General features: G+C 35.7%; 1 long non-coding RNA gene across 1 annotated transcript in view; it reads left to right on the top strand.

The window, feature by feature from the left end:
* The window catches only part of LOC123789061 (uncharacterized), a 1,398,020-nt gene that overhangs the window by 1,033,332 nt on the left and 345,918 nt on the right, over positions 1 to 18,770 (top strand). The gene's annotated exons all lie outside the window — the stretch shown is intronic.

Here is an 18,770-nt window from a genome sequence, read left to right as displayed (position 1 = left end):
TCTGTTTATTTTTTGGCTGGTTTGCTTTGCTTGCCAGTTTGCTTTTTGTTTTCTTGTTCATTTGTGCACAAGTTTCTCTGTATAGCTACTGCTTGGTTTATTTGGTTGGTTTATTTTTTGAATTGCTCCAAAATGTTGCTTTTTTGTGCATAATGTCAACAGTGCAATAAGAGAATTAAAAAAAATACTTCTTTTAATCAGAAAACTGCGTATTGTCACTCTGATCCTTTTAAAGTCTTCAAAACCTCTCTCAGTGGTAGCTTCAAATCAGCATAAATATTAAATCCGGATTCCATGATTACCTTCTTCAGGTTAGAAATTAGCCAAAGTTCATGTAGTATTAATAAATAGTAGTGCTGGAGAGAATGGGAGGCTTGTTTAATGTTCTTTTTCCCCCTCCAAGAATAGACAGAACAAGTAGACTTGAGGTACGAATTCTCATTTGCTCTTTTCAATGTGCATTTTTTATTCTTCGTGTTGAGATTTCTTAGACCTTGGTAAAAATCCTAACAGACTCAAGCTCGCTCAGTTTTTAAGTAGAAGTTGCATGTTCAGTAAACTTGTATTCCTGCATTAAGAGTTTAGCTTTCTAATGCCTTCAAGTATGCCTACTAATTTCTTACATTACTTCTAGCTTAAATCCAAAGTATGTACATCATTTAAAGTGAAAATCTTAAGAATCATTATCCTCCTGCCAGTCTCTTAATATTAAATTGATTAACGTAACTTTAGGTAGAATGATTCTTTTCACCTTCTTCCTATCCATCCACGTATTTGATTATTAAGTGTTGTCAAACCATCTAGATGATTGAACGTTCTAATGAGCCTTACATCAACTTTGGCAGAGTAAGGAGGTACTCATACCTCTGCACAATTCAGGCATGGCCCTCAGTCTGGCTCCCTAACCTCCCATCTCACATCATCAGAACTAACATGATTTTGTTGATTATGTCATTTATTCCTATTTATGTCAGTCATCTCAAGGAGTCAGGAATGCCCAGGTTAACTTCCTCTCCTGGCATTGCCATCTCCCAATGGCCCTTTGTACAAGGAGGCATCTCCCACCCCTATCACCCACTCCCTATTTTCCTTCCCTGTGTTATTTTTCTTTGTAACATATGTCCCCCTCTGACATTCTGTGTTTATCTTCCCACCCCACCCTCTACTGGAATGCGAGCTCCAAGAGTGCAGAGATATCTGTCTGTTTTGTTCCCTGCTCTATCACCAAAGCCTAGTATAGTTCCAGACATATTGTAAGTGCTACGTAAATATTTGCTAGATGAAGGCATAAATGAATGAATGTATGAAATATAGAGAAGAAGTACTGTGCTTTTTTGGCACAGATTTTAAATTAGCATACTTTTTCTTTTAAGCTACTATTTTAAGTTGAGAAGACAATGTTCATCTTGTTTTCCTTGTAAGGGTCTTTAGTGCTATTATGTGTCCCGTGTAATGATATTGTTTTCTAAGGATCAGTTCTTTGAAATTATATAATTTGCCATTTGGAATATTCTTTAGACAACTCTGACAACTGTAAAAAGACCTATGGTAGACTCTACCTTGCATGAAACCATATGAATATCCTCTACAGGGTCACAGGTGAGGGAGTGGAAGTGAAACCTGAAGGGAAATTTGCAGATCTCCATAAATGGATTACTTTTGTCTTATATTTATACAATAGTTGGACCTGATAGTGAATTGTGACGTTTTAGAACAATAAAGAATTTCCTGATTTTAATAGATAAAGAAAGTAGCCTCGAAAGTTCAAATAACAGCCATGAGTGTTTAAGCAGCTGATAAAAAGTCTAGGATTAGGGTCTGTTTTCTTGACATACAGTTCTGTCGATGGGCCACAATTGTGGGCCTATTCATCACTTAAAGGGCCCCATCAATTAATTCCTTCCCCCTTAAAACTCTTCGTCCTATCATGCACACTTTTATGTGTCCCAAAATAAAGTCGTCTTGGGGCACAGAGAACATTCCACGTAGGAATTGCTTAGTTAGTGTTCACAGCTCATGTTACTCAACTAGATTTGAACAGGCCATTAACCTTACATGGTTCTCTGCCAGAGTTTTCTGTTTCTGATGCTGTCCAGGATCTTGACAAGCCCTCGACTCAGTTTTTTTGATTTGCTGATGCACTTTGCTCCACAGGGCTGGCCTGAACTTACTTTCAGCTCTGTTTTCAGTGTACAGTTTCATTGAGAAGTCTGCTTTCTCATTTTCCTTACTCCTCACTCTACTTTGAACCCACTAATTTTTTAAGATCTCTCAGCCTTGAGACATTCTTGTGCATGGGGATGCCAGAAATCTTGTGTTGTAATAATTAGAAATATAAACTTTTTTTTTCTTCTGGACTTAACCTTCTCAACGTCACATGTACATCTCATCAAACCATTCCAACATCACTGAAGGATTTCATCAATCAAAGATGATTTGGGAAGAGGGACAAGGGAATCCTCTTCAGTTAGTGCATGGGAGGGATACTAGAGTTTAGAATTTCTCTGCTCAGGCACCTATTCTATTAAACATGAGAACTAGGCCTTTCTTGGCCTGTCTGGGAATCAGACCTGTGACATTGGTGTTGTTAGATCACATTCTACCCAACTGAGCTAACTAGCCACCCTCAGGCATCTATTCTAGAACAGAGGACCTACTCATTTACTGACTGGTTAATATGAATCTATTGTTACTTATATATATTTTTTTCTTCTTTGCTTTTATTTTATGGGCCACTATTTGGAGAATCATGAGAGCAATTGCAGGACACTAACACTAACATTAATGCTAAGATTGCAAGTTATCTTTAGTGCAAAACATGTTAAGAAGGAGGGTCAATCTATGGACAAAGCCCTAAATCTCATAGAGTGAGAATTCAGGGTACATATCCTACAGTCCTTCATCTGGGAATAAAAGGTCTGAATAAATGGACAATTGGAAGGGTTTCCAAGGGGTGTAAAGTCCTGATGGCATTGTATACATAGGTATATCCCCCAAATTGCCATGTTCACCACAGAGTGCCCAGAATTTCCTATATGTGTTATCATTCAGAGTCGAAAGTAGTGACTCAGGATAGCCCAGAGTCACCTTTGAGTAGCATGGCTTTTTCATTTTCTGTGTAAGCCAGTAATTTGAAATATTGAGATATTTTATCTAACTGTAACTCCATAAGTTTTAGGAATCAATGTTCTTAAAGAAAAAAAAATATCATACCTATGTACATATGCCTAATTATTTTCCCTTCAAATTAATAGAACAGAAATCCACCCTTTCTACTGAATTAGCTTTTCTCTATAACCCTGCCCCTGAAGCATATTTTATATGCACTTCCCCAGCATTGAACATCCATCAAATTAATAAAGTTGTTCACGAGTAATTTGGTGGTCCTGAACAATGTGTACATCTACCCTTGTTAAACATTATGTAACTGTTATTATGATCTTTATTTCACTCATGGAAGAGCTGGACTTTGGTGTATGTGATTGTTAATTTTCTGTGTTAACTTGAGTGGACTACAGGATGCCCAGATATCTGGTTAAACCTTATTTCTGGGTGTGTTTTTGATGGTGTTTCCAGAAGTAATTAGCATTTGAATTGGTGACCTGAGTGAAGCAGATGGTCTTTCCCAGTGTGGGTGGGTGGTCATCATCTAGTCATTGACGAAAGACTTAAATAGAAAAAAAGGGTAGATTCTTGAAAATGCTCTCTGCTTGACTCCGTGAGCCAGAGCATTGATATTCTCCTGTCCTCACTGCCCCAGGTTCTCAGGCCTTTAGACGGAGACTAGAATCTATATCATCAGCTCTCCAGCTCGCAGGCCTTCAAACTATACAACTGGCCTTCCTAGATCTCCAGCTTACAGGTGACAGATCATGGGCCACCTTAGCCTTCAAAATTGCATGAGCCAATATGTTATAATATCTCTTTCTAGCTCTGTCTGTCTACCTATCTATTTATCTATGTATCTGTCTGTCTGTCTATCTATCTGTCTATCTGTCTCTTTCTGTGTATCCTATTGCTTCTTCCCTGGAGGACCCTGACTAATGCAGGGTGTGTATAATCTAATACAGGGACAGCCTTGTAGAAATAGTGAGCATGGGTGAAAGGCATGTATTTGCATAGAAGGTGACGGAATTAAAATTCACATGCAGTTTTTAGTATTCTAAAAGATACTGTTAAGCCCTTTTGAAAGAAATTTCTTTTTCTTACTATAAACAAAAAGAAACAATAGTCAGCCCTATGATATGTATGTTGTGAGTGCTTTATTAGTGAATGATATGGAAAACCCAAAAGACTCCACGCCCAAACTACTGGAGCTTATAGAACAATTCAGTAATGTGGCGGGATACAAAAATCAATGCTCAGAAATCAGTTGCATTTCTATACACGAACAATGAGACTGAAGAAAGAGAAATTAGGGAATCCATTCCATTTAGAACAGCACCAAAAATCATACGTTATCTCGGAATTAACTTAACCAGAGACGTAAAGGATCTATATTCTAGACACTACAAATCATTCTTGAAAGACATTGAAGAAGACAAAAAAAGATGGAAAAATATTCCAAGCTCATGGATAGGAAGAATAAACATAGTTAAAATGTCTATGCTACCCAGAGCAATTTATACTTTTAATGCCATCCCGATCAAAATACCAATGACATTTTTCAAAGAGCTGGAACAAACGGCCCTTAAATTTGTGTGGAACCAGAAAAGACCCCAAATCTCCAAGGAATTGTTGAAAAGGAAAAACAAAGCTGGGGGCATCACGTTGCCAGATTTCAAGCTATACTACAAAGGTGTGATCACAAAGACAGCATGGTACTGGCACAAAAACAGACACATAGACCAATGGAACAGAATAGAGAACCCAGAAATGGACCCTCGGCTCTTTGGGCTACTAATCTTTGACAAAGCAGGAAAACAAACCAGTGGAAATAAAAGACAGTCTCTTCAATAAATGGTGCTGGGAAAATTGGACAGCTACATGCAAAAGAATGAAACTTGACCACTCTCTCACACCATACACAAAGATAAACTCCAAATGGTTGAAAGACCTTGATGTGAGACAGGAATCCATCAAAATCCTAGAGGAGAACATAGGCTGCAACCTCTTTGACATTGGCCACAGCAAACTTTTTCATGACACATCTCCAAAGGCAAGAGAAACAAAAGATAAAATGAACTTATGGGACTTCATCAAGATAAAAAGCTTCTGCACAGCCAAGGAAACAGTCATCAAAACTAAGAGGCAGCCCACGGACTGGGAGAATATATTTGCAAATGACACTATAGATAAAAGACTAGTATCCAAGATCTACAAAGAACTTCTCAAACTCAATACACGTGAAACTAATAATCAAATCAAAAAATGGGCAGAAGATATGAACAGACACTTTTCCAATGAAGACATACAAATGGCTAACAGACACATGAAAAAATGTTCAAAATCATTAGCCATCAGGGAAATTCAAATCAAAGCCACACTAAGATACCACCTTACGCCAGTTAGAATGGCAAAAATTGACAAGGCAAGAAACAATTGTTGGAGAGGATGTGGAGAAAGGGGATCCCTCCTACCTTGTTGGTAGCAATGCAAGTTGGTACAGCCACTTTGGAAAATGGTGTGGAGGTCCCTTAAAAAGTTAAACATTGAGCTACCCTATGATCCAGCCATTGCACTACTGGGTATTTACCCCAAAGGTACAGACGTAGTGAAGAGAAGGGCCATATGCACCCCAATGTTCATAGCAGCATTGTCCACAAGCTAAATCGTGGAAGCAGCCGAGATGCCCTTCAACAGATGACTGGATTAAGAAGATGTGGTCCATATATACAATGGAATATTACTCAGCCATCGGAAAGAATGATTACACAACATTTGCAGCAACATGGAGGGGGCTGGAGGAGCTTATGCTAAGTGAAGTAAGTCAAGCAGAGAAAGAATTATCATATGGTTTCACTCATTTATGGAACATAAGAAATAGGAAGATCAGTAGGAGAAGGAAGGGAAGAATGAAGGGGGGGTAAACAGAAGGAGGAATGAACCATGGGAGACCATGGACTCTGGGAAACAAACTGAGGGCTTCAGAGGGAAGGGGGGTGGGGGATTGGTATAGGCCGGTGATGGGTATTAAGGAGGGCACATATTGCATGGTGTACTGGGTGTTATATGCAAGTAATGAATCATGGAACATTGCATCAAAAACTGGGGATGTACTGTATGCTGACTAATATAACAAAATAAATATTATTAAAAAAATGCTAATGAAATGATAGAATTAAACTTTGGAATGCAGTAGTTCAAATGTGCACTAGTTCAAATGTGTATATATATCTGTTTATAATGCATACATAATTATGCATGCATTTTCATTTATATACCTATCTCTCTGTCTAGTTATTTATAGTACTAGGTCATGATGATCTTTGAAGGTTGGACTGAAGGACTCAGTATAGGAATTTAATGTAGCAGAGACAATGTGGGTAGTTTAATGCCTGTGTGATATGTGCTAATTTGGCTGAAATAAATGTTCCTTTCTCCCCAATACCAACACACATAGACCATGTTCTCAGGTATTTATTTCTATCTGTTCAGTACATATTACAATATTATATTGTATGCAATGTAAAACTATTAGAATAATCCCTTTGCCAAGCATTTATTATTAGTAACCTGATAGGTATTAAAATTAAAAGACGTTTTTGAATGTAAGATTTATTCAATATAGACCATATAACATATCTGGATTGATAGCATTGAAGGGAAAAGGAGAAGAATTAACCAAGGATATTGCTATTCTAGTAATCAATGGAAATTAGCTTAAATTTACTCAAGTTCTGATATACCTTGTAGTTACTGAGTAATAGGTTAGATAATTAGGAAGCTTCATTAATTTTCCTTAATATTTGGGTATCATTTTATTTTTTATTACTGTTAATCTAGTGCTTAAAACCAGGATTCAGATGAGAAAGACCTTGCTTGGTTGTCACCAAGGGATTTGAGAAATAATTAATATAAATATCCCTCAGTATTCACAAGGCATTTTCATTTCAATTGATTTTCTTCATTATTAGAACTAGAAGGATAAGGAATTTCACAATAACTCTCAGAAAATAAGTGTACTACATTTATGACCAGTGAAATCTTCTCTAAGCTACTGGTTCTGGGGAAATGAGGAATGGATGATCTGGGTAGTTTTATCTAATAGTGAGAGGTTAAGTTAGAGAGTGTAGATCTAGACTTGACTCTTGCCCCTCACACTTACTAGTCATGTGGCATTTGGGCCATTTATTTATTTTCTCCTATACTTACTTTCCTTTCCCAAGAAATGGAGCTAAATATTCCTAGTATTTAGGACCTTTTTAAGGGTATCAGGTGTATTTTATTTATAATCCTTGAGAACTAAGTAGATTCTTACTAGAAATATTATTACTAAAGTAGATTTTGATTTACTTTGCTTGCCAGTCTTATGTATTGCTAATACACAGTTGTAAAGGTTTATGAATTTTTCTATGTTGGATCCCATATATTCCATACATTCTAGTGACAATAAATGGCAGTGTTCGAGGTTGAATAACAAAGCCAGTTTTATTTGATAATTAACAAATGAACCTCAAACCAACAAGTAGGCTTAAAGTGATTGAATTCAAAGAAGTAGTCACTGCAAGTTCGCTATATTGAAATGAGTCTGAAGTGTGTTATTGTCTTCATTTTTAACTTGTGTGTAAGGACATTTCATGAAAAACTTGACTTCTAACTAATAGCCACCTAAATGAAGCTCGATAAATCAAGCCCTTATTTTGTGCTTAACAGGAATTAGGATAAATGCTTTACATAACGTTATCTCATTTAATTCTCAAGAAAAGGCTTGTGAGATAGAAGTAGTAAGATAAGATCTTGACATATTTATCTTCATGCTTTCCTTGTTTCCAGAACTTCTAGCCTCTTCCAGTGTTGTCTCAAGAGAAATTGTCACAGCAGAAATGTAATTAAAAAGAAACTACTGATTTTTTTTTGTTTTGCTTTTTTTAAATCTAATTGGGCTCTTGAGAAACAAAAGAGTAGGCCATAAAGAGAGGTGGTAGAGAACATTGAAATAAAATCCCCATGAGAATATGTTGATCACACTCCTTTGCCCATTCCCTTCAACCTGTAGAAAATGAGGGTTGATAAAGTAGAATAGCAAGGAGAAACAAGTATGGAAACCCCAGAGGCTCATTTCCTCTCCCTTTTAGAATCTTCATGAAAATCAGTCTTAGTAGGTTTGAGTTAGCTCAAGGAAGCACTGGCAGATTCCAGTTGCTGATTTGAGAGGCTCTTCTTCTCAAACAAGACCAGTTTCTCAACCAGGAGCATTTATTATTCTTTGGCACCTGTCCCTATAAATACGGAGAGCATTAGAATAGTCCCACCCCTGAGGATCTCTTTCCATGGTATATCCATTAAAGATAAACCCCACTCAGGCATGCCTTTGTCTGAAAATGAGAACTGGCTTGATCAGTGCAAGGCTACTGTTCTGCTTCTAATTTTTTTTTTTCTAATAAATTCTGTTTTACATGTAGCTAATGGCTATAAAAGTTTCTGTCTCTGTACCCTTTGCTTAACAAAAAGGAAAAGAGAAAGGGCTTAACTTTGGGTAAGATGATGTTAGAAGAAGGATCTAAAGACCTGGTATTATTGCTAAGTGGAAAAGTGGGAACCATACAAGAGTCCTCCAGGGACTGCTTGAAAGCCAATCATGTGCCCAAATAACAGCCTTTGAGTCTGATCAGCTATCTTCCTCATTCTCAAGTTGGGTCCTTCTAAACCACCAGTGAATCGTATCTGTCTATATGAAGGACTTAGCTGTGCTCAAGTCTGAGTTGTCCACTGTTCCCATGCCCTTGATGCCTCTTCCCAATCCAAGATGGAACTCCTTGATGCTCAGAAAAGCAGTGATGGTGTGTAGGATGGATTGAGAAGATTCCAACATAGTTGCTTTGGTAGTGACGCACAGTATGGAGATCTACCCTCGCTGCTTGTTATTTAGCTATTGTAATTATTCCTCTTTTAACCAACAAAGAAATTGAAGATTGGGAAGATTAAAAGAACTTACCTATGGGCTTATGTATAGGATCTGTCAGGGCTAAGATTTAGATTTATATCTCTGGGATTTGAAAAACAAATTTTTTTTTAAAGAAACTTACATTCGTAAAAAATACAAATAACAAAATTTAGTGTTTTACAAATTAATGATAATGGTGAAGAAATGGTAAAACTGAGGCTTTAGATTGTTGTAGAGTAACCCACAATTTTCCCACAAGTTTCTATTATATGATCATGGATTACGATGGATAGTAGTAGCAAGTTGTCTTTTGCAGTATGGATTTAATAGATGCCTGCATTATCTAAGGGGTTCCTAGACAGTGTGATGGACCAATAGACTAATGCAGTATATCATTAAAGTTAGTATAGTAATAATATATCATTGGGTGTTATATGCAACTAATTAATTATTGAACCCTACATCTGAGACTAATAATGTGCTATATGTTGGTTGATTGAATTTAAATAAAAAAAATTAAAAAGCCCAAACACATTTTTCTATTATTAAAATAATAATATATTTTTGTATTAAAAAATTAGTTAGCTAAAGTTGATAGCAAATATATAATATTATACATGTTTACCTATAACAACATTCCATGGTAGCATAATTACATAAATTACATAAAAATTACATAATTACATAAAAAATTACTTGGTGTCAATAAAACTGAGGGAAAAGACCATCAAAAGCACTTGGATATATATGGAAAGATTATGATTGTCAATATAAAATTAAGTAACAATTTTGTCACTATTGAACATTTCTTAAAAGATCTGTAAAGCCTATGAAATATCATTGCCTGTCAGTGGCCTAAACAGAAGCCATAGAGATGATAAAGGGAAATAAAAATATTTTTTAAAGGAGAGATAAATGAACTTAACAGATATACTCAGAATATTCTCTCCAAAAATAGCAGAGAATGCCCATTGTTTTCAAGTTCACACAGAACAGCGTCGGGCTCCGTGCTCAGCTCAGTCTGCTTGTCCCTTTCCCTCCCCCTCTGCTCCTCCCCCACCCCTGTGCATGTACAGGCACTTTCTTTCTCTTTCTAAAATAAAATCTTAAAAAAAAAATGGAGACAAATGAAAATGAAAACACAATGGTCTAAAATCTTTAGGATGCTCCAAAAGCTTTTTTTTTTTTTTTTTAAAGATTTTATTTATTTATGTGACAGAGAGACAGCCAGCGAGAGAGGGAACACAAGCAGGGGGAGTGGGAGAGGAAGAAGCAGGCTCATAGCGGAAGAGCCTGATGTGGGACTCGATCCCGGATCGCCAGGATCACGCCCTGAGCCGAAAGCAGACGCCTTAACGACTGCGCTACCCAGGCGCCCCTCTCCAAAAGCTTTTTTAAGAGGGAAGATTATAGCAATACAGAACTACCTCAAGAAACAAACAAAAATCTCAAACAACCTAACCTTATATGTAAAGGAGCTAGGAAAAGAAAACTAAACAAAGCCCAAAGGCAGGAGAAGGAAGGGGAAAAAAGACCAGAGCAGAAATAAATGAAATAGAGACTAAGAAAACAACAGTGCACATTAATGAATCCAGTAGCTGATTCTTTGAAAAGATCAACAAAGTCAATAAACCTTTAGACAAACTCATCAAAAAAAGAAAGGAAAAAAAAAGAAGAAAGAAAGAAAGAGAAGTATCTGTTGATTGGATATATTGGCTAAGCAGACTGTTCTCCACTAGCCTGCTTTGTTTGATCTCTACTTTAAGTGGAGAATGTAGGGAGGGATACCAGAAAAGACTCAAGCTCAGTTGATGCCTATAGCCTCTTTCTTCTTGGTAGTTTGAAGCATATGTTCCAAGTAAAGATATTAAAAACATTATGACATACAGTTCTAGAAACATTTCCTCTGCGCATGGGGATAATTATCTACCTCTTAGTTGTGGGCATTTGGGATTATATTTATAGAGCTCTCCCTGTAGTTAAGAATACCCAAGGTCCGGGGCACCTGGGTGGCACAGCGGTTAAGCGTCTGCCTTTGGCTCAGGGTGTGATCCCGGCGTTATGGGATCGAGCCCCACATCAGGCTCCTCTGCTATGAGCCTGCTTCTTCCTCTCCCACTCCCCCTGCTTGTGTTCCCTCTCTCGCTGGCTGTCTCTATCTCTGTCAAATAAATGAATAAAATCTTAAAAAAAAAAAAAAAAAGAATACCCAAGGTCCATCTAGAAATTTGGTTGCATACAACTAGAATACAAATTTCTTGTTTCTTGTCATTTTCCCGAACCCCAGACCAGTTGTTTTGGGAGTTTTCAGAATAGCAGTTTTTTCCCCTCTTTTAGCCAGTGTTTTCTTTAGGTAGCAATTTGTGTTTAATTAGCTAGTACATTTCAAGCATGACTTTTAGTCCTTAAGGTGATGAAACCATAACATGATGTGGGTTTTGAAATGGTGAGTGAATAGATTTTAACCTAGAACTGCAAAATGAGAGACTATTAAATTGGGGCACAGGGTTTGTTTGATGAAAGATACTGAAATAATCTGAAGTCATGGTTCGTAGTTCATTCATTGGTTGATTGATCCTTGGTTCATTCATTGATAGGCAGTTTGAATAATTATTTACATTTAACTGTATAAAAGAAGAAAAAGGGGAAAAATAGAAGTTACAGAATCAGAGGATGAGAAAGAGAAGGGTAAAAACTAACAAAGCACAGGTACATTATCATGGATGGGAAGCTTTCTAAGCATCATAGGTACCTCTCTGGATTCTAAGCCTATGGGTCTGGCCTTGGACCGCTAGTCTACAAGGGTTGGGGAGAAAAGTTATCACAGATTGTTCTTTTCTTTGTATCTGACCACTTGTGGTAGTGTAACTGTTCGTAGTATGTATCTAAAAAGCCCAGGCACCTTTAATTTCAGGCTTCATGTGCATGTCTCAAAACATCATTTTTAGCAATCAAAAGCATCAAATCAATTGTAGGGCACTGTGGTAATTGAACAAATGCTTTTATTTTTACTTTGCAACATTTATTCTCTACAAACTCTGGGATATTCTCCTAAAGGATACTGTATGTGGTTTGACCTAGCAGCTACTGTGTTACACTGATTCTCCCATAGCTAGAACACATAGGTCTGAGGATCAAGAGCTAGAACCTAAAAGATTACCTATAGAATTGTTGATTCCTGTTCTTGTCATTTGGGGTTCTATTAGTTTGGAGGTCACTTTTAAAACTACCCTTAAATCAAGAGAGAAAAAACGATGTTGTTATTCAATCACTAAACACCTCTGTTGAGAACAGAGATCATGGGATTTCAGCTTTGATTTACGAGTATCCAGAATTGTGCCTGGCACACAGTAGTTGTTCTGTGTTTACGGACTGATGAATTCTGCTCCAAACATAACTTCGTTCTGTTCATAATTTAAATCATCCTCATCCTCTGAAGTTAATATTTAGCTTACAATTCTGAGCATCTTATCTTGCTTTGCATCTGTCATGCAGTTTCACAGCATAACTAATGTGTCATCACATTGTATCACAGTGTCGCCAATATCATGCCCACATCAGCTATGTTTGTGTTGATACCTGGGGACTGGTCTAGAAGCTGAATCTGCCAAGGCAACTGATGTGCATATGTTTGGTGCCTGATTTTATCATAACCTCTAAAAATATACATTGAGAAATTCTTGCTGACTAAATATTAACAAGTAGTCTCATTTGAAATAAATTAAAGTGAAATGACAACAAAAATATACATATAGCAAGAAGCTGGAAAATATTTTTGTGGGAGAGATTAAATAGTTGCTACATTTCAAGTTTACCTCCCTCAAGCAGCTGTCATCATGGACAGGAAGATGGGAATTGCAATAAATCATTTTTAATATGTATTAAACCTTCTATTTCTAGCCTGTAATGTACACATGAGAGTAATTTACTTTCTTTGGGAAGTTCCGATAATTCTTTCAATTCATCATTTAGCACAATAAAACTAATTTATTAAGTGGTAGCTTATTTAATATACTCAAATTATCTGATATTTTATTACTAGGAATGTTTTTAGAGGCACATGCTAATTCTTAGTAAAAATTTTATTGCTATTCGAAATGATGTAAATAACTTAATTGTTTTAAAATGCATGCTTTTGGGGTGCCTGGGTGGCTCAGTCTGTTAAGCATCTCCCTTCAGCTCAGGTCATGATCTCAAGGGTCCTGGGGTCAAACCCTGCATGGGGGTCCCTGCTTGGCGGGGAGCCTGCTTCTCCCTCTCCCTCCTGCTTATGCTCTCTCTCTCTCTTTCAAATAAATTAAATAAAATCTTTCAAAAATAAATAAAATACCTGCTTTAATATGTAGACTTTTCACTGAATTTTGAACTACATATTTAAAGTTACTTGGGAGCAGTATTTAAAATTAAGATATGTTTGGTTTTAAAACAAGTTATGGATGAAATACTTTCAATATTTTCCTATAGCTGAGGAATTTTAGTGTTTAAATAACTGCTGTTATTTGTATGCATTTTGGTAAATATTTTAGTTGTATTTGTGCCCTAAGAAGGTCTCCTAGGGGATACTCCTGGAAAAAAAAAAAAAAAAAAAGAATAAAATTATAGAAACATTTCTAGTAATATGCTCATATTACAGAAATTTTCCACTAATGTGATTTAATAGGCAGTCACTTTAAAGAGAAATGATAGTATGTTTGGTCTAATAAGATACAATTATTTCATTAGAGGGGTGCAAAATCCATACTACAGGAAAGACAGTGAGCAAGAGTGGTAGGAGAGAGATAAGAGACAGGATGGAGCTGCAGAGTTGGGTGGGGTCCACTTGTTTGAGTAGGTAAAGATGCTGACACAGCTCAGAGGGGCCAGGCAGGGACTCCACCAGATTGTGAGGGGGATGAGAGCAGGATTGCCTCAGAGTGTCCATCTTCTCTCTCTCTCGATTTTTTTTTTTTTTTTGTCTCAAATTGTCACTTGGTTCTTTATATCTCTTTTACCTACCCACCTTTGCTCTATAGACACCTGTTAACTTTGAAGGTTTTCTCTGTGTGCACACCTCAGTTCATTAATTCACTCAACACAGATGTACTGAGCACATATGACATGTCAGACATTAAGCAAGATTCTAGAGGTACGATTACAGAAATGCAGTCTTCTCTTCCCTCAGGAAATTACAGTTCAAAGGGTAACAAATGCATAGATAGATCATGATAGTATAATGTTAACATAGCCATAATGGAAAATGATTAATTAAAACAGAAGTTAACCTTTAGTAAGCACATAGTATGTACTTACTACTATGCTAATTATACACATGGTTTCTTGTTTAACTCTCAGAGAAATGAGATCATTTACACTATTGTCTGTCATCCTTACTACAAAGTTAAAAAGGAAAACCTGGTCATAGAACAAAACAAAACAACTCACAAAACAATTGGAACAGTGTGATGATTATCAAAGTGTGGTTACACTCAATCATCATTTAAATTACCACAAGTTCTTAACATACAGATTCCAGAGCTTCCAACACCAGACCTACTGAATTCATGTTTCTGAAGAACGGTCTAGGGAATTTTACTCTTCTCATACAAATTTTCTTTCTTAAATGAGACAACAATTTTCAAGGCCAAAGTAGAAATTCTATTAGAAAATTTAGACTGTCTCTTTAGCTAACGTCTGTATGTGTATCTAAAGACAAATTTAAAACCACTTTAAATAGATGATCATGTGTATTATCTAATAAATAACAGAGGTTTTCTTAGACAATAAGGTTCTATTTATGCTTCTAAAATATAATTTAAAATTGCATATAAAGGAAAAGAGAAATAGTCTAAACTCTGGTATACTTATTTCACTGATTTCATTACTTAACAATGCACATTGCATTTTATCTCCTCCCAGTTATTAGTTTATCATTTCAGATTTAGATTTTGTATTTGTAGTCTTCCCTGATACTGACCTTTTCAGTATATTCTTGATTCATACATTCCATTTTAATTAAACATTTCCATCTTCCATTAAATATATTTTCCATTGAAGGACACAAGGAAAATCTAATTGAATTCTCTAACAAGCTCTCATATCTTTTCATATATGTAAATATATATACAGACATTTTTTGCCTCAAACTTTGTTTTCCACAAAAGCTTTAAAGCAACTTAATGGTTATAAAGTAAAACAGATAAAGTAAACAAAATTTTGGCAACAAAAAATGAAGTTAAGAAAACATTGTATAGAGAGTTAACTAGGAGTGAGATTCCTTCCAATTAAGCAAAATTTAAAATGGGATATATTAGAGGAAAACCAATGAAAATAAAAGAAATGATGTCTCCGGCCAATTCTTCAAGTAGTTTTGATGAACTTCAGACTGTTTTATTTCAATTGCCTGACACACACTTTTTTTCTGTTTTTACAGTATTATTTGTTAGACTTAATAGTTCTGTAAAAAACATTATTTGTATAAGTAAATTTTTCTCAATTAAATGACTTCCATTTTGGCTAATTAAAAAGTTGTATTTGAATGTAGTTGACACACATGTTCCATTAGTTTCAGGTGTACAACATGGTGATTAAACAGGTTTATATATTCTGCTATGCTAACTACAAGTGTAACTACCATCTATTGCTATACAAATAATGTTACAGTACCATTGAGTATATTCCTTATGCTGTGCCTCTTATTCCAGTGACTTACTCCTTCTGTAACTGGAAGCCTGTATCTCCTACCTCCCTTCACCATTTTGCCCATCTCTCCACTTCCTTACCCTCTAGCAACCATAATTTGTTCTCTGATTTATAAGTGTGATTTTTCCTTCTGTTTATATATCCATTTGTTTTTTTTGTTTTTTTGTTTTTGTTTTTGTTTTTTTTTTAGATACCACATATGAGTGAAATCATATGGTATTTGTCTTGCTCAGTCTGCCTTATTTCACTCAGCGTAATACCCGCTAGGTCCATCCATTTTGTTGCAACTGGCAAAATTTCATCCTTTTTATGGCTATGTAATATTCCATTATATATATGTACCACATATTCCTTATCCATTTGTTTATTGGTGAACTCTTAGATTGCTACCATATTTTGGCCATTGTAAATGATGCTTCAATAAACAGAGCTGCATATTCCCTTTCAAATTAGTGTTTTCATTTTCCTTGGGTAAATATCTAGTAATGGAATTACTGGCTCATATCATATTTCTATTTTAAATTTTTTGAAGAACTTCCATACCGTTTTCCACAGTGTCTGTACCAATTTATATTCCTCCCAACAATGGATTAGGTTTCCTTTTTCTTCACCTCCTTGCCAACACATGTTATTTCTTGTCTTTTTGATTTTAACCTTTCTGACAGGTGTAAGGTAATATCTCATTGTGGTTTTCCCTGATGGATTAGTGAAGTTGAACATTTTTTCATGTGTCTGTTGGCCATCTCTGTATGTCTTCTTTGGAAAAATGTTTGGCTAAGTTTTTAAAGCTGCAGATAAAAGAGCAAATTATACTTAATTTAATAATTTAATTACACATGCATATTATGACAATGTATTAATTTGGAAAATTTATTCTATTCACTCACATGTTATAAAATAACTTAATTCAGACTCTTCCAGTGCACCTTTGACTTCAACAACATCATTAGCATAGTAGTGGCACTTCTTGAGTCACCTCATATAATTTTCCAGGGTGAATTCTCTTTGTTTTCTTCTAAGACATTTAAGATATAGTTGTAATGATTTCCCTGGTAATTTTATCCCAGCCACAAGTATCTTTTCTCATAACATTGAAAGAGCTGGTTATTTAATTAAAACTATAGTAATAAATGTGTTATAACCACATCTAACCATTTACTGTATTCTTGAAGTGTTTTTTACAAGGTTTGATAAAAACTACATCTGTTATTTCCCATTGTGTGGTCATGATATAAGAAATAAACACTATGGAAATTTTTATTTTCAGTTCTATTGATTGGTTCAACTGACATCTATATTCACCCAAAATATTGAATGGAGTTGTTTGAGATTAATAACATGTTTTCCCCCAAACAATATTGTATTCCTCAAACAAAACATGAGCGACTAACTAGGAATAAATTATTGTTCCCCTTTTTTCTCAAATAATTAAAATAATGACACCCTCTTCTTTTATTTGGTCACGTATAACATTTGAAAGACAATAATTTCCTCATTCAGGCAGTATCACTGTTCATAATTTTTAGGCCCCCTTTGATTGAAAGGACAATTGATCAATTCAGAAAAATACAAGGAAAAGAGACAAGATAAAAGGAAGTCAGGTTAAGCTATTTATAATCAGAGTAGAGGAAATACAGAACAAAAGTTTTACCCCCTCATTGTGCTCATATAGCACCTTCAGTAGATTATTATTAGGACCCTCAGTACATTGTAATTGTTTTAATTTTATACACTTTTAAATAAAAATATTTCAAGCATGAACATAAACAGAAAAAAAAAACTGCTGGTTACCTCTAGCTTTATAAAATCTTAATATTTTGGTTGCTGTATTTGCTTCTGATTCACTCTTCTAAAGAACAAAACATAGTTACAGTGGAAATCACCCATGTAAACCTCACAAATCACATTCCCTTTCCTCTACTGAAATAAAACCTGGGTTTGCTATTGGTTCTATGTGTGTTATTACTTCACTGTACTTTTACTATATATATAGTCCATGAACAATATATTTACTTATATGTAGTATTCAGTTTTCAAATTTTATATAAATTATACAGCACTGGATATATCTCTCTGAGTTGTGCTTTCATGTCTATCCATGACTGTTCCACTATTTGTTTATTCATTCATTGATGGATACTTTGATAATTTCATCCACTTTTAGCTATTACTATAAACAGGATGCACAGAATATTTTTTTTTAAGATTTTATTTATTTATTCGACAGAGATAGAGACAGCCAGCAAGAGAGGGAACACAAGCAGGGGCAGTGGGACAAGCAGGGGGAGTGGGAGAGGAAGAAGCAGGATCATAGCGGAGGAGCCCGATGTGGGGCTCGATCCCATAACACCGGGATCACGCCCTGAGCCAAAGGCAGATGCTTAACCGCTGTGCCACCCAGGAGCCCCCCGCACAGAATATTTTTGTACACATCTGTTATGTTATAGGGTATGCATACCGTAAATTTTAATCATTATAAAACTCCTCTTCAGAGCAATCAAAGTTATTTTTTTTTATTTATTTGTCAGAGAGAGAAAGAGTGCACAAGCAGGGGGAGCAGCAGGCAGAGGGAAAAACAGGCTCCCCACTGAGCAAGGCCCTGCTCCATCCCAGGACCTTGGGATCAGGACCTGGGCTGAAGGCAGACGCTTAACCAGCTGAGCCACTCATGCATCCCATCTTGAGAGAAATCAATCAGACTTACTCAAATGTACACATGTGCAAGCAATGCATTGCTTTACACCCAACAATGGATAAGGACAGCTATTTGATTTCTTATTTTTTGTTCACTTGCCATTTAAAGGGAAATCTTATTATCATTTTAATTTTTATGTTCAGTATGGATATTGGCTATTAATTTTCCTTGAAGCACCTCCTTTTTCTATTAAATGTGCATCTGTTTCATATATATACTCTGTTCTATCTATATATATTCTGTATATAATGTGTATTTATATGTACATATTCTGTATAACAAAATACAAAATAAAATGAAAAGACAAACCACAGACTATGGAAAAGATATTTGTAACACGTAACAAAAGAT

Source organism: Ursus americanus, chromosome 3, assembly GCF_024610735.1.
Source record: "Ursus americanus isolate L20-20 chromosome 3, mUrsAme1.1.p, whole genome shotgun sequence".
NCBI lineage: Eukaryota > Metazoa > Chordata > Mammalia > Carnivora > Ursidae > Ursus > Ursus americanus.
Note: the sequence above shows the minus strand (reverse complement) of the source record. Positions and strands in the feature narration are given on the sequence as shown.